We start from the raw sequence: 15,283 nt of genomic DNA on the forward strand, positions 1-15,283 counted from the left end.
CTCCTCAGTATTGCCTGGAAGAACCCGGGATGCTTGCCAGCCATTGATAAGATGGCCTGTGCTGATAGATAGTCTAGCCTGATCTTCCACTGGTGAATCATCACCTGCAAAATAACAGACAAGAACTATCATACACCACATCATTTACACACATAGGCTACAACACTCATACAATGTCCCACAATATACCACCCCATGCTTTCTAACAGGCCACTGGCCCCTTACATTAAAATCATATGACGTCCACAGAAAATACATCACATGCTGGAAAAGCAAAGACATGTGGTATATGCAATGTTCCTTTAATATCAATGTCCTGTACACTATCACATATCTGATTTACCCATGGAAATGCAAGTAATGCACATTGAACTTTCATCACACCAAACACATCCAATGTATTTGAACATACAAAATATCCTCTCACTGTGTACCCCACCCAAGGCACATGTCATGGAGCCAAATATGCAGCGTTCAGTGGACATGTGGTGTGTGTCATTTTGTAGAATGACACATCTACTGCACACATGCAAAGGACACTGGCCTAAATACTGCTGAAAGATACCACATTTCCACCTTATCGCTCCAGTAATACCAAAAACAAACCTGAGTTGTATTAGTTATTAGTACCCGGTGAGGGGGCAATCAGAATGCAAGAGCCATTCTGATTGTCCCAAAACGAGTTATTACCAGGCCGGGAATCCCTCTGTCGGGATTTGACGGCCTTTGTCCCAGGTGGGAGGCGTGGTGATTCCTCAGCCAATGAGGAGGTTCGAAGCGGGGCCATCCCCGCTCCGAGCCTCCCCGCGGCTGAGCGGCTGCCTTCACCCCCCACCGGGGACTCGGTAAGCCTTTTTTACTTTTTTTTGTAATTCCCTTCCCTCCCTCCCACCCCCCACTTACCTTCTTGTTCCTGCATCCCCGGCGGGGCACGAGATGAGGGAAGCTTCCAGCCGTGTGGAGACTCGGAGCGGGGCCATCCCTGCTCTGCGCCTCCACATGGCTGGAGGCTTCCCTCGTCCCTCGCCGGGGACGCAGGTAGGCTTTGTTTTTTTTTATTCCCCCATCCCACTCCCACCCTCCCAACCCCACTTACCTTCTTTTTGATCCTTTTTCGGGAGCGGACGCGCTGGGAACACTTGTGTCCGCTCCCGATGGCCGCCATGGAAAGGGAAAACGGAGTCCGTTTTCCCTTTCCATGGCGGCCATTTTCTTGGTTGTTTCTTTATTTATTTTTTTTCTGTCCCGAAACGCTACAGCGTTTTGGGACAGAATAAAATGCTTTTAGTGACCCGGTCACGCACATAATGCGGGTCAGGGTACTAACAGCAATATGACCCTCGCGGCAGGGGCATTACCGACTCAGGTAATGCCCCGGGGCCTTCGGTAAGTCCCTCGCTTCACTTGGGGCCTATACCTATTAGCCCCAGGGCATTACCTGAGTCGGTAATGCCCCCGCCGCTCGGGTCATATTGCTTAAATCAAGCCTCAGTAAAGACCCAGCTCCCCATTTCACATCCCAATAATTTTGCCCCCTTACAAATGCCCCACTGTGCCAATCACCCACAAGCAGAGGTAGGAAGAGACACTGGTCACATCTGGTTGCCTGTTACCTGCCACGCCCGATTGTCCCTTTGAAAGACACTGCCATGAGAAAGAGTCTATGTTGATTGCCCTGTTAAGCCCTTTGCTTTAATTCCACTATGCTTGCTATGTGATAAGACACATGTGCTCCACATACCCATGTCAAATGCACAGCCACACAGTAGCAATACTGGGCTGTGCCTATGCTGACCCCTTTTCAATGTGGGTGCCAACAGCAGGAAGAACTAATGGCGACATGAGTCTGGGTCAAGAGCACCCACTGGTGGACTTTTACTTTATGTGAAATCCACAATGGCAGATAAGTAATTGGGGCGGTGGGTGCATGCACTGGCCATTATCTGATAGATCCCTAAAATTATGGAGCAACTGTGATACACAGCCACACAGAGAACAGTACACTGGGCATCTTCATGCACATACTCTAGGGACCATGAATAAAGGTATTTAGAGGATGTGGCTATTACCACACATACGTGCATCTGCAGGCTAGTTGTAGCAATGGCCTCTGCCAGTATAAGACTTCAATGTTGATACTACCCCCTTACGGGTCAGCCGACATTCTCATCACCACATTCTCCTTCATGCCCCAGTTTTTATGGGTCCCCATACTGTTCTAGCGCTTGATATGATATGATAGGTTATTTACAACGTGCTTAATACCAAGAGTTTTTTAAGCACATACCCGAGGATCAAACTTGTGTTGCTCCATGTCGCCTTGCTTCCAAGGCAGTATGTTGCCGCTGAGCTATCCTCCTGTGATGTCAAGTTCAAGTGCTCAACCGTAGACTGCTGTATCCCACTTCTGGGTGTTCTCCAACTGCTGTTTCTCCAATCTAGGTGTTTCCCCTCTAGCACTTTGTGCCAGTACTAGGTGCTCCCTCACCACTGCTGGGTTTTGGTTCCAGGCACTCCCTCGCATTGCACCTGTACTACAAGGCAAATCTAGGGGTTATAGGACAATCTAGCAGAAAAGTAGAAAAGAAGTGGTAAAGTGCCATCTGACTAATAGTCTGGGGAGTGCAGATTTAGCAGATGGATAAGGGTAAGTCCACCATAGCGCGCAATCAGGAGCCACCTCCCAGCCCTATCCCATTAGGATGTTTCCTCCAACTGACTTTACAACCCAACATACCTTGAACAAGCCACACTCACCCCCACCCCCCTCCACCCAACAATAACTACAGACAACAGAAACCAGCAAGGAAACTGCAACGAAAACCTAAAAAAAAAAAGAAAACAACAACCCCACAAAAAGGTGCTGGACATGGGCAAGGGCCCCTATGACCCAAAACACAACATAAACTTAAACAAACTAGAAAACATTAAGAGAACAGTATATCTCATGCCACAGAACAGGACGACACAAGAGAAAGTGTGAAGATAGGATAAACAAAATGGAAACACACAAGGCCACCACGCCATAAAATACCAACACAGAGATGGTGCACACACTCATAAGCGCAACAGAAAAAAGAACACACTAAAAAACAAGACAAAAATCATTACACCACCACCATACCTCGCTACGGAGCACTCGACAGAGAAGCGAACAGCCACGAGATATATTAGACACACCAGCAGGATACCAGGACCGCACAAGATAAAGGCAGAAACATGCAGAAGGAGAAAGATGGGAAACAACACTGTTACCCCATACATCATGAGAACCCAAGGGGACCTACAGCAACGGCAACTAGACATACAAGGTGAACCAGAAGAAGTCATTGACCAAATACAAAACCTCACCGATCTACTCAATGATGAATCAGACCTAATAGAACACACAGCACATCCCACATCCTGAGAACATTAAGGAAACTCCCCAACAAGGCCACACACAGACAAATGCAAGAACAAAGCAGGGCACTATTATGAAAAAAATACACTAAAACCTAATCAATGCAAGATCAATGTCCAAACACGACAGAGAGATCTACAGTCGTCTCAATGATGGTGAAATTGACATCCTGGTTGTTAGACAAACCTGGCAAGATGACAGCTACAAAGGCACACTACACAGCTGTCTACCCTACAACTTCAAATGTATACAGGTAAACAGAAAAGGAAAAAGTGGAGGAGGACTTGCAGCAGCCTACACAGAACACCTACAAATAAAAACAATGGACCAGCTGGACCTGCTGAACATCCAACACTGTGAATCCCTTGTTCTTCTCCTGACATTGGACCCACAAATAAACCTCACATTCATACTCATCTATAGACCACCGACCTATGAAGCAAACTTCATAGAAGCCATCACAAACTTGATCATCAAACATGATCACCTGTTCATCCACAGGTACTTCAAAATGTGCTTCAAAGAAGAAAATGCAAACTTGCAGAAACCACTAACTAAAGAGCTTGAGACAATTAGACTGCACCAGATGCTGAAAGGAGTAACGCACTCAGCAGGATACACTCTTGAGGCAATCTTTGCCACCAACAAAACTAATCTCAACTGTGCCACCAATATAAATACTATGGAGCGACCACCTCATTTTACCATTCGTGATCCAACTACCATCAAAACAATCCAAAAAGCTCATAAAGTACCCCCTGATCGGGGAAAATAAATCGGAGTACTGTCAAAAACAGCAGCTTGGAAGAATAACTATAATCCTCAAAACCAAGTAATGCACCCAGACGAAAAAGCAGACCTAATCCAGAAATGGATTGCCAAAACTATTGAGAGCATCACCCCGGAAAAACCCCTCACCCTCTTCTTCGTCTCAGTACTGTCAGGTGTTGTGTGTGGAATAATCAGGGAAATTGGCTTGTAACAGCCCATAAAGGTTGGGGAAGGGTTGTTTTGACTGTTACTAGAAAAAGTAACTCCCTCCCAACCTCCAAGGACCCGCAACCCAGGTGATCCTCACTCATTTTTCCACTGCCAGGGTTTGGATCCAATTGTGATGGCCTTTTCCTGACCACATGCATAGGTAATCCAAGGGGGGTCGGAGTGAGAATACCCTGAGGTTTCTCACATACCCTTGCTCTATGAAAAAGGCCTCCTGCTTGAGGGACTGCCACTGTATGGTACTGAGTTGGTGATTCATGGTGCAATCTTTGCTGGATTTCAGCCCAGTCCCATTACACAGTATTGGCTTCAAACATATTTTTTCCACCAGGTTTTAGATGGGAAGAAGGAGGACTGGGGGGTTCAACTTCATGTAATAACGATGAAAAATTTGGGAAAAATGTGTAAGTCAGTTCCAATTATGGTTTCTTTTTGTAGCTCAGGAATAATGTCTGAAGGGAAGCTGGTATTTATCCCTTTTACTGAATAGGGACCTTTGCTTTAGGGTATGCGCCCTGATCCCCATGTACGCCTATTATCTTCACTAGGAAAGCAGCCTTTAAACTTTCAGGGGTTACTAGATCGACCCTAACGGCAATTTGTTTACTGTCTGAGTCTACTAGACTCTGTGTGGGGATGTATTAACCATTGCTTGTGCATAATTAGATTGAGTAGATGTACCACTACAGAAATTTCTTTGAACTTCCATCATTTAATTATTCTCGTGGTAGTCCCATTCTTCCCCCACCATACACCTGACCTCCATGGGTTCCTCTTTTCTGTTTAGGGGACAATTCTGGGCTAAATGTCCTGGCTCTCTACAAGAGAACCCTACCCAACGTTGGAGTTGGATTGTTCTAATTTCTTCTCTCTTCAGTTCTTCCTGATGTTTGGGTTCAGGCCTTTTTTCTATTCTTGATGTATCCCCACCATGTAGGTCTCGGAATTGATAGGGGGTTCTGCATCTCCCTTTAGGGACAACAGAGGGATTCAGAGCGCCTTTTCTTTCTCTTCTATCCTCAGGTTTGTGTAAAGAGTAAAAATATTTGTTAGCATCAGAATAATTCTGGGCAGTCTCAGTGGATAGAGAAAGAGTAGGTTTATTTAATTGTACGACCGCTCGTTGAAGGGAAGGCAGTAAAGAATTTGTAAACTGATCCAGTTTTAATGCTTCTAACACTTCGGCAGGTTTTTCCTTCCTAGCCATAGGGATAACGTTTATTTAACCTGTTTTCTGAGTTCAACTGGTGTTTCTCCGGGACCCAATTTTAAATTTCAAAATTGTTGGCGATATAAGTTACCCGTTTGACCTACCCGTTGTAGGAGCCCTTCATTAATATCATCAAAAGAAGCAGTTCCTGGTAGGTTTATTAGATGGTAGGATGTCTGAGATTCTCCGTTCAAAAGGGACCCCAAATAGCAGATTTTAACTCATTTCCCCAATGACACTGGCAAGCTAGTCTTTCAAAGTTCAGGAAAATAAAATCACAGATCATCACCCTCATTGTATGGTTGTAGTACCCTATGGGAAATGCTGGGTTTCTCTTGAGTAGCTATGAGCCTTTCCAGCACAGTTTTCTTCAATCTGATATTTAGCTAGTTGGGGTAATACTTCTTCAGTAGACGCCATATTCCCAGGATCAGATATAGTATCACTTTATCCTCTGTCAGAATCGCATCCAGAAATAAATTCTAGATCCTCAGTGGTATCAGATTTTACTTCAATATCCTCTTTTACCGGCTTTATTGGAGAGGAAGGGAAAGAAATGGTGGGATCTCTTGTCCTGTTCTTAGTGCTCTGGGTTTGATAAGGACCCGGAACTCTCTGAATGACAACCAGATTGTATATCTGTGCTTCAGGTGATAGGTAGCTAAGAGAACAGTATTGAGCAGAAGCTGGGGATTGTAGTATAAGTCTTGACACTTGCCCGGGCGGTATAACTGCAAGGCAACAGCCATCTTTAGTGGCAACACTCTATCTTGCTCTTTAACCTTTAAACTAATGTCCTTCCCTACTTTTTGTTGAATTACTAACCATATAGGCATTCTCTAAACTCATACCGGTTGAGCGGAATCCCACTTCAGACACCATGAAGGCATCATGAAACACGACACAGACAAAAAACATCAAGTTTAAACAAAAGATGTTTATTTAACTGAAATGTCAGGATGGTTGAAGGCCTACATTGCTGGATTTCCCTACCAAAAAATACTGAGGACAATCTGTGTCAAATATTTCAACTTAAAAGTCTGTTTGTGTCCAAAACATATCCTTGCACTCACAACTGCATCAAACCATTATGTGGGGATGTCAACCTCAAAAGAAAGTGTTTAACTCTAAGTAAGTTCTAAGCTTCTTCCAGCTCACTATGTTTTCTCAGCTCCTCTTCTCCAAGCATAAGAAGGTTCCATGAAAGAAAAGCATCAAAGGGTACCTTCTTCAGTTCAAGCCAATATAGCTCGAGACCAATCCTTGGGGATTCCTTCCCCAAGTTTTACATTGCACAATCCAGAACAAAAAGGGTTTCAGGATTCTGTTCCCAAGACAAGTATTGTTCAAAAGTATTGCAGTAGGTTTGGTGAGTTTGTTTCGTGATGTCTTTAGTTGTCACTAATTAGGATTATCTGGTGTAGGTGCAGTTGTCAGACCACACACTCCACCCATCAAAGGTCACACAACCAGGATCCTTGGACTCTCATTGTGCTGGTTTCAGGTGTCCTTAATTTTCTACATCCAGGTCCTCTGGTCTAGGAGCAGTTGTCAGACCACACAGTTCAACACATCACAGGTCGTGCAACCAGGGTCCCTAGATTTTGCAGCCCAGCATACAAGTTCCTTTGCACTTGCTCCTGTGTGCAAAGTCACCCTTACTTGACTCTGCTGTGTTGGTCTCCTGGTTTTTAGGGTGCAATCTTATATCATTTGGATTTTCCTGGATTGCCTCTTGGCCCTGCCACCATGTATCACACACCCTTTGCCAAGTAGTTGTTTTGCCCACACTGCATCCATCCATTAAAGTTAATTGCTCATGTTTTCTTTAGACTTTACCATAGTTGTAAGGTTAGATGTAATTCAATGTGCAATACGGCTTTACTATGATTTGAGTTTCAGTTCAGAGTTCAAAAGTATTCTTATGTTTCTTAATCAAATTCAAGCTTTAAGGCACACTTGCATTGTCTCAAGGCAAAGGTGTTTTACAATTCGCAATTCAATGTGTTTGTTTATTTCAATTAGATGTTTTCCTTTAATGCAGTGTTCAAAAGTCAAAGTCTCATATAGGTTGATATTCAGTATATCTGCATTCCTTATAATGTTAAGTTTTCATGTAGTTAGGTATTCCGTATACATTGGTTTCTTGCAATGTTACGGTTTCATATAGTTCAACATTTAATATGTGGATGGGCACTTGCTTACAGTCCTGTTTGGAGCTCCCCTGTGTCTGTGTTTCCTTCCAACACTCACCAGCGGTCTGCTCCTGTTGCCTGCGGGTCATCCTGAAGCTCACCAGTGTTCAAATGTCCTGCAGACACTCACCAGTGGCCTGCTCCTGCTCCCGATAGCTTCTGCTGCAGGCTCTTCTTTTTTTAAACTTCATTTATAATTAGCTTGGCATCACAACAGATAACAACCGTAACATTACAGACCACTGAGTCCTTTCGTGGTACACTTACAGGAACATGAAGTAACCAAAGCATCAGAATAACATTGGAACATACATGAGGAGTGTGCATCTGGTCAACCATACAATCATTGCAAACCTCTTCTAGCAAGAGGTGAAGGCGGTTTGGCGGCCTCGTCCCATGAATAATCAGACAAAGATGAAACATAGAGTCGAAAGAGGCCTCAAATGTCTCTTGGTCTGGATCTACTCAGCTGCATTAGCAGCTAGCACTCTTCAATGTCAGAGGCCCACATGAGGGCACAGAGCCACTGTTCATGTGTAGGGGGGCTGGGTCGGAGCCATAACAGGAGGATACAGCGGGTTGCGAGGAGGAGCCACAGGCTCGCCAAACTTTAGGAGTCATAGTTTAATACAGGGAGCTCATGGAAAAGACAGGTTAACGGGGGCGGGGCAATGTTACACTCTAGCATTTCCGACAGTGATGTGCATACTGTAGTCCAGAACTGAGTCAGTTGTCCACATCATGTGTATGCAGTCTGCTTCATCGGAGTTGCATCTCGGGCATGTGTGTGGATGATCCCTTGACATACGTTGTAGCCTTGCCGGCGTGTAATGGAATCTATGTAATAATTTAAATTGGATCAGTTTAAAACAGGAATTAAAAGAGATTGCCTGACGGCGGGAACACATAATTCCAACGCTGATCGGACACCTCGACCTCTAGGTCTCTAAACCATTATTCCCTGAGTTTGGTAAACAGAGGGGATGCCTGAGTTTGAAATGCATTCTATAGTCTTGAGACTTTACCCCTCGGGGACATGGTGTCAATAATTTCCGATAGGATTGGATCATCTTGTGTGATGATGGGAAAGTCGGGGAGCCTGGCTTTTACCACGCGCAGCAGACCGGCGTATTGCAGCCAACAGGTGGGCCTGCCGTGTAGTTGTCTAGGGAGGTCACACCACTTCATGAAGGCTCCTTGTTCAATTACATCTCGGACAGCGAGCAAACCGGCCGCTGCCCAGCGGTCCACAGTAGCGGTGTCCACACTGGAGTAGTATGGGAGGAAATTCCAGAGGGGGAAATCCCAGCAAAATGGGTGCGTGTTGCCAGATTGTTTCCATAGTCTGGCTAGGGCCTGAACTGTGTCACCAACGGGATCAGAGGGTTTGAATCTAGTAGTGCAGTTGGGGAGAACCAAGGAACGAATATCATAGTCGTCTGTAGCTAGGCGTTCTAGTTTAACATGAAGGGGTGGGTTGGTAGGTACAAACTAGAATGATGCATAGTGGACTTGGGCAGCAATCCAGTATCCCTCAAAGTTGGGAGCACCGAGTCCACCCTTCTTCACTGGGGCTGTCAGCGTCTTAAGCTTCAGGCGGACAATGCCTGAGAGCCAAAGGAAGTCCTTGGTCATTTTAGTGAGTGTTATAAAGAATTTGCGGCCTGACCAGATCAAGACATTTAAGAATCTGTACAGCAGTTGAGGCAGTATCACCATTTTCAGAACAGCGATCTTGCCCGCTAGGGTTAATGGAAGCTATGCCCACCCTGCACATTTACGGGCCAATTTGGTTAGGTAATTGCCACAGTTTGAATCGTACAGAGTGACTGGGCCACATGTAATTACCACACCCAAGTAGGTGATCTCAGACTGAGCCCAGACAAATCCCTGGAGATCCGAGGGGGGCATGGTGGCCTCAGTCAATGGGAAAAAAATTGATTTAGTGCAATTCACTTGAAGGCCTGATAGTTCGCCGTAGCAAACAACATCCTCCAGTATTAGAGATAGGTTTAATTCAGGTTGTCGATTGAAAAGAAGAGCATCATCTGCATATAGCGAGATTATCTCGGGGCAGGCAGATAACCACAGTCCTCTGTGTGCGTGTCGCTCTCATATATTGCCAGCCAATGGTTCTATGACCAGGGCGAATATCACTGGCGAGAAAGGGCACCCCTGTCTCATGACTCTCGCTATCTGGAATTGAGTCGAACATATATTGTTGGTGTGGACTCGTGCAACTGGGGAGGAGTGTAACAGTTGACCCAGGTTCTGAATTGGGGGCCAAAGTTACATTTCTCGAGTACCTGCCATAGAAACCCCCATGAGACAGAATCAAATGCCTTTTGCATGTCCAGGGTCACTGCAATTGCTTGGGTTTTAGGATCTATACAGTCTACTATGTTAAATAATCGGCACAGGTTATAGGAGGTGGAGCGGCCTGGGATAAACCCTGGCTGGTCTGCATGCATGATGTAGTGCATATATGGGGCCAGTATAAGGGCCAAGACTTTGGCATATATCTTAACGTCACAGTTGATGAGTGAAAGGGGGCAATAGGAACCACATTGTGTAGTGGGATTACCCGGTTTAGGCAGCACCATTATTATTGCTTCGCAGAGAGAGGGGGGTCGAGTAACTGTAAGGCATGCTTCGTTTCAAAGGTCCAATAATGGAGGAACAAGGCAAGATTTGTAGTTTTTATAAAACTCAATTGGGAATCGATTGGATCCTGGTGCCTTCCCCGAGGCTAGCAAGTCTACAGCATTTGATCGTTCTTCAGAAGTGATCGGGATGTTGAGGGTGTCCCTATTTTCCGCAGAAAGAACTGAGAGTGGAAGGCTGTCAAGGAATACACTGATATCCTCGACCATAGCTGTGTCAGAGTCGTTGTAGAGTTTCTCATAGAAGGAGCGGAATTCAGAGTTCACCTCTCATAGAAGGAGTGGAATTCAGAGTTCACCTCCTGTGATGATAGGGCCAGAGTACCGTCTGCCTTTTCTATCGCCGGGATATGCAACATTCCTCTCTCGAGTCGGACCAGTCTAGTGAGAGCCTGATCATGGCGCTCCCCCTCGCCGTATCTACGTGCTGCCTGGGGTCTATCAAAGAATTTTGCTCACGTTCTGCATGGGAACGGAACACATCTAGTTTGTTACCTATATCGGCGAGTGTATCAGGCAATTGTGTAGCGGCATACTGCGTTTCTAGGGAGGCGAGATTAGCTTCACTTATGGCTAGGTCTCTCCTAATAGTTCGGAGCACTCCTGCTTATTTGGAAATCCCCATTCCCCTAATGTATGCTTTGAATGCCTCCCACAAGGTGGTTTGAGATGTGACAGGGCCATTATTTAAAGTTAAAAAGTCATCAATATCACTGCCTAGTTCAGCTTCGAAGGCCACATCTAACAGGGAGTGTGGCTTAAATCTCTATGAACGGATCGTAGGTTCATCGACAGACCATCTAAGGGATAGTGTCACTGGTGAGTGATCGGAGAATGTCCTGGCAAGTATGGAGTCATGGGTGATGGTTGCAAGTAAAGTGTCTGAAATTAGCCATATATTGATGCGGGAATGAGAGTCATGTACTGAAGAGTAAAAGGAGAACGTGCGGAGTCGGTGTAGAGTAGTCGCCATGGGTCAGCCAGTTCAAAATGGGTCTGTAGCTCTAGGACAGTTTTAGCTGCCTTGGTTAGTTGGCGAAGCCTGGAGCTGGATCGATCATAGTGAACATCAAGAATGGTATTGAAGTCTCCCCCCAGAGTATCTGGACAAGTGGGAACCCAGATAGAAGCGTGGAGAGATGTTCATAAAAATCGTGGTCATCAATGTTCGGTCCATAAACATTTAGCAATACAATCTCCGTACCCTGCAAAGTGCCAAACAGTAAAATATAACATCCTGCATGGTCAATATGGACTGCCTTCTGTTGAATTGGAGGATCTTGTGGATAATGATCATGGCACCTCGGTTATGAGAAGAGTAGACAGTGTAATACTGTTGAGGACCCCAAGACTTAGAAAATCCATCACAAATGCCCACAAGGGCGTGAGTCTCCTGCAAGTAGAGCACATTAACATGGTGTCTTTCAGCATAGAGTTGAATTTTCCACATTTTAGCAAAATTACCCAGTCCCCTTATGTTCCAGCTCATACAAGTGACTGTGTCAGCCATCGTTCCCCCAGTTATACATTTCTAGTAGATAGCCGCCTAGGCCATTGGTTACAGGCCTCCGTCCTAGTCCATGTGTATGAGGCAGGAGGCGCAATGGTCTCATTAATAGTAATAAGGAGTTTTCAGTCCCCAGATGCTTGCCAAGTAGTTTTCCAGTTATAACACCCACTGCTCCCTCCCCCACCCACACCCCTCTCCCAATCAGAAGGGTGAATCCCAAACAGAAACTAAACGTAAACACAACCATTGGCGACTTCGCCTTGGGGACTTGGTGCTAACCAAGTTGGAACCTGCTCATGCTGGGGTATTGGCTAGATCACTGTGGCGTAGGTTCACTAACAAAACGTTTGTTAATACAACATGGGTCAAACATGTGGGACCTGGCACAGAACCAAGTAAATCCCTTCAGCGGAGGATGAATGTCAGGAGACCTTCCGAATCCTGGCCGACAAGGAGGGTCGAACATTGCAAGGTGTATCTGGGGAATGTCCCTGGAAACTGTTTCGATGGGTGTCTCAGTCGGGGTACTCCTGGGCCCAGCAGAGGGCCCGTCACCCAGGGAAGTGCTCCTCGATGAATCTCTCACCTCTTCTGGGATGGTAAAGAAGAAAACCCGGTTTGCGTGTTCTATCCTGAGCTTGGCTGGATACAACATAGAGTACCTGACTCAGAGGTCCCACAGTCTCTTCTTCACAGAGAAGAAGGTCTTCCGCTCTTGCTGGAAGGCAGTAGAGAAATCAGGGTAGAGGTGGACCCTAGAGAATCCCAAGAAGAGGTCTCCCTAGTCCCTCACAGCCTGCAGCAGGGCGTCCCTGTCACAGTAGTTTAACACCCTTGCTATAATTGGGTGAGGAGGGGCCTCAGGCTTGGGCCTAGCCATTAGAGATCGATGGGCCCTTTCAATAGCAAATTGTGGGGACAATTTCGGGGAATCCAGAAGTGACACCAGGGTTTGCTCTATGTAGTCTTCCATGGTACCCTCGACGTTGTCCTCTGGGATGCCAATAATGCGAATATTGTTGCGCCTGGAGCGCAATTCAAGATCCGTGTTTTTCTTGCTGATCTCCTGGACTTGCCTGGATAAAGTGTTCATCTCGGTCCGGAGGGTGCCGATGTTGTCCTCAGTGATACTCATTTTGTTTTCCACCTCCGTCACTCGGTTGTCCGTCTTTTCCATTTAGGCCTTGATTGAGCATATCATTCCACTCATGTCATCTGATTTAGAGAGTAGGGTTGTGAATCCCTCTCGCATATATTCAAACATTTTGCAATGTTTCAGGGCTGTCAGGGAGTGATGACACGTCTGCTCCCTGCTCCAGTGGTGGCTCCACCGATTTCTGCATCGTCTTCGTGTACATATTGATAGAGCTCTGTTTTTTATTGGCCCCTTTAGTCATGTTGTGTGGGAATACACCAAGTGGTAACCTTCAGCAGATGTGAAGCCAGCCCAACAGGTGTAGTCCATTTGACACGGGTTGTGGCCCTAGCGATGGTCGACTATTGGCCCTGATAGCCAGTGGTACACTGTACAGAAGGAGAGCTCTCTTGTCCACCAGTTCTGTGTTCAGCCTCTGTGGGTGCAGCTGAAGTTCCCTGGGGGGATGAGGGAAGTTAGGTAATTCAACCTCGAGTAAGTAGAATGGGGCTTTGTTGCAAATGACAGGCCCAGCAGTGGTAGGTTCCAGGAGCCACCCCACTATATCCCTCACCCCAGGCTCCAGCAGCCCCACCGGGCGAGCACGGTGGGACCTGCCACAGCAAATGGTGCCCTGTCTAGTAGATGGACTGTGCCCCCTCACAATGGTATATTTATTACGAGTGTGGCCGTGGGGTCCTTATTAGTAAAAGCCGCACAGGGATGACGCTGTTTAGTTGGTGGCCCGCAGTGCCCATGTGTGGACCTTGTCGGGATTAGTCAGCCACTTGACCCCAGCACCGAGGCCAGGTACTCGGGTGTTCCAGGGTACAGGTCTTTCAATGCTCACCCCAAACAAAGCAGGTCTGATGTACCAGGCTCCTCTGTACCCTTCCAAGCAGCATCTCCAGAAAGGTGAGTTGAGTGTACACCAGTCAAGACTGACTGCCGGAAGTTTCGGAGCCAAGGGTCTGTAGATGCTGTTGTCCAATTCCCAACCCTTGGCTGTCAATTGTTGACCATCACGAGATGTCCACAGCAGCTAGATAGGAGAGGGGGGAATATAGGTATGTCCCACCAGAAGTGAGAGTATTATCTGGATTCGCTAAGGTGGATTGTGGGCTCCAACATAAACCCAATGCTCAGACCAGGTGCCTATAGCAGTTCTGTTAAAAAGGTGCTGCTTCCAATGCCTTGTATGTTTGTCCGCGTCTACCCCTGCATCGGTCGTTTGGGTCTCGTATGTTTCCTGTGTAGGTGCCGGCCAAGTGTTTCCCGCCTACAGTGCTGAGTAGAGTGGCAATGGAGCCAAGTGCGTAGTTAAGTCTGAGTGCGTAGTTAAGTTTGAGTGCGTGGCTCTGGGGTGTCTTCGGCAGTTTGCGAGGAATTTTCTGCAACTAAGAATCCCCAGATCTCATACAGAGGAGCAGCAACTTTTTTGTGGGGCTTGCAGTCTGCTCGGTGGAGTTCCTAAACTCAGTTGCAGCACAGGTTATCTTGCAGCTCCTTGTGTAGCCGGGGATGATGAGTCAGTGGAAGAACCAGCTTAGGGGGAGGGTTCAGGACAAGCCGGCACCCGTGAGAGTACGGTTCAGTGCCGGTCCACTGCTGCAACAGCCAGAAGGAAGCCGGCAGCTACTCCCCTCGCTCCCGACAGCCTGCAGATGGTCAAAGGGGGGTCTGTGCCAGCCATGTATTTGTTGCAGCGAGGTGGCCCCGGAAGTGCCGCCGTGCAGCTGATGCAGCTCCTACCTTGGTGCGCCGAGTCTGATGCGGGGCAATGGCGGCTGGGAGGATCAGTGTCGCAGGAGTCCTACACTGCCATTCAGGAGCCACCTGTGGTCTCTGAAGCTGGATTGGTACAGCCATCAGTAGCAGACCGCAGTGCCCCGCAGGAGCCCAGGCACCTCCCCCACCTGGAGAGAGTGCCCGGAGGTCGCTACGGCGGGCCACCAGTGAGGCTGTGGAGGAACAGTGATGGAGACACCGGGGGTACGGTTCTTGATCCAAGCGTGATGGGGCCTCACATATGACAGGCCACAGCCGTGTCTAGGGCGGCCGGTCGCCAACCAGGAGTAAAGGCGCGAGCAGGTTGCGCGTTAACGCCAGTGGCGCCCCTCCCCCAATTGGCCTGTAGTGCACTGCCCTCAATTGGCAACCACAGTGTG

Source organism: Ambystoma mexicanum, chromosome 5q (genome assembly GCF_040938575.1).
Source record: "Ambystoma mexicanum isolate Mex_15411 chromosome 5q, UKY_AmexF1_1, whole genome shotgun sequence".
Lineage (NCBI taxonomy): Eukaryota > Metazoa > Chordata > Amphibia > Caudata > Ambystomatidae > Ambystoma > Ambystoma mexicanum.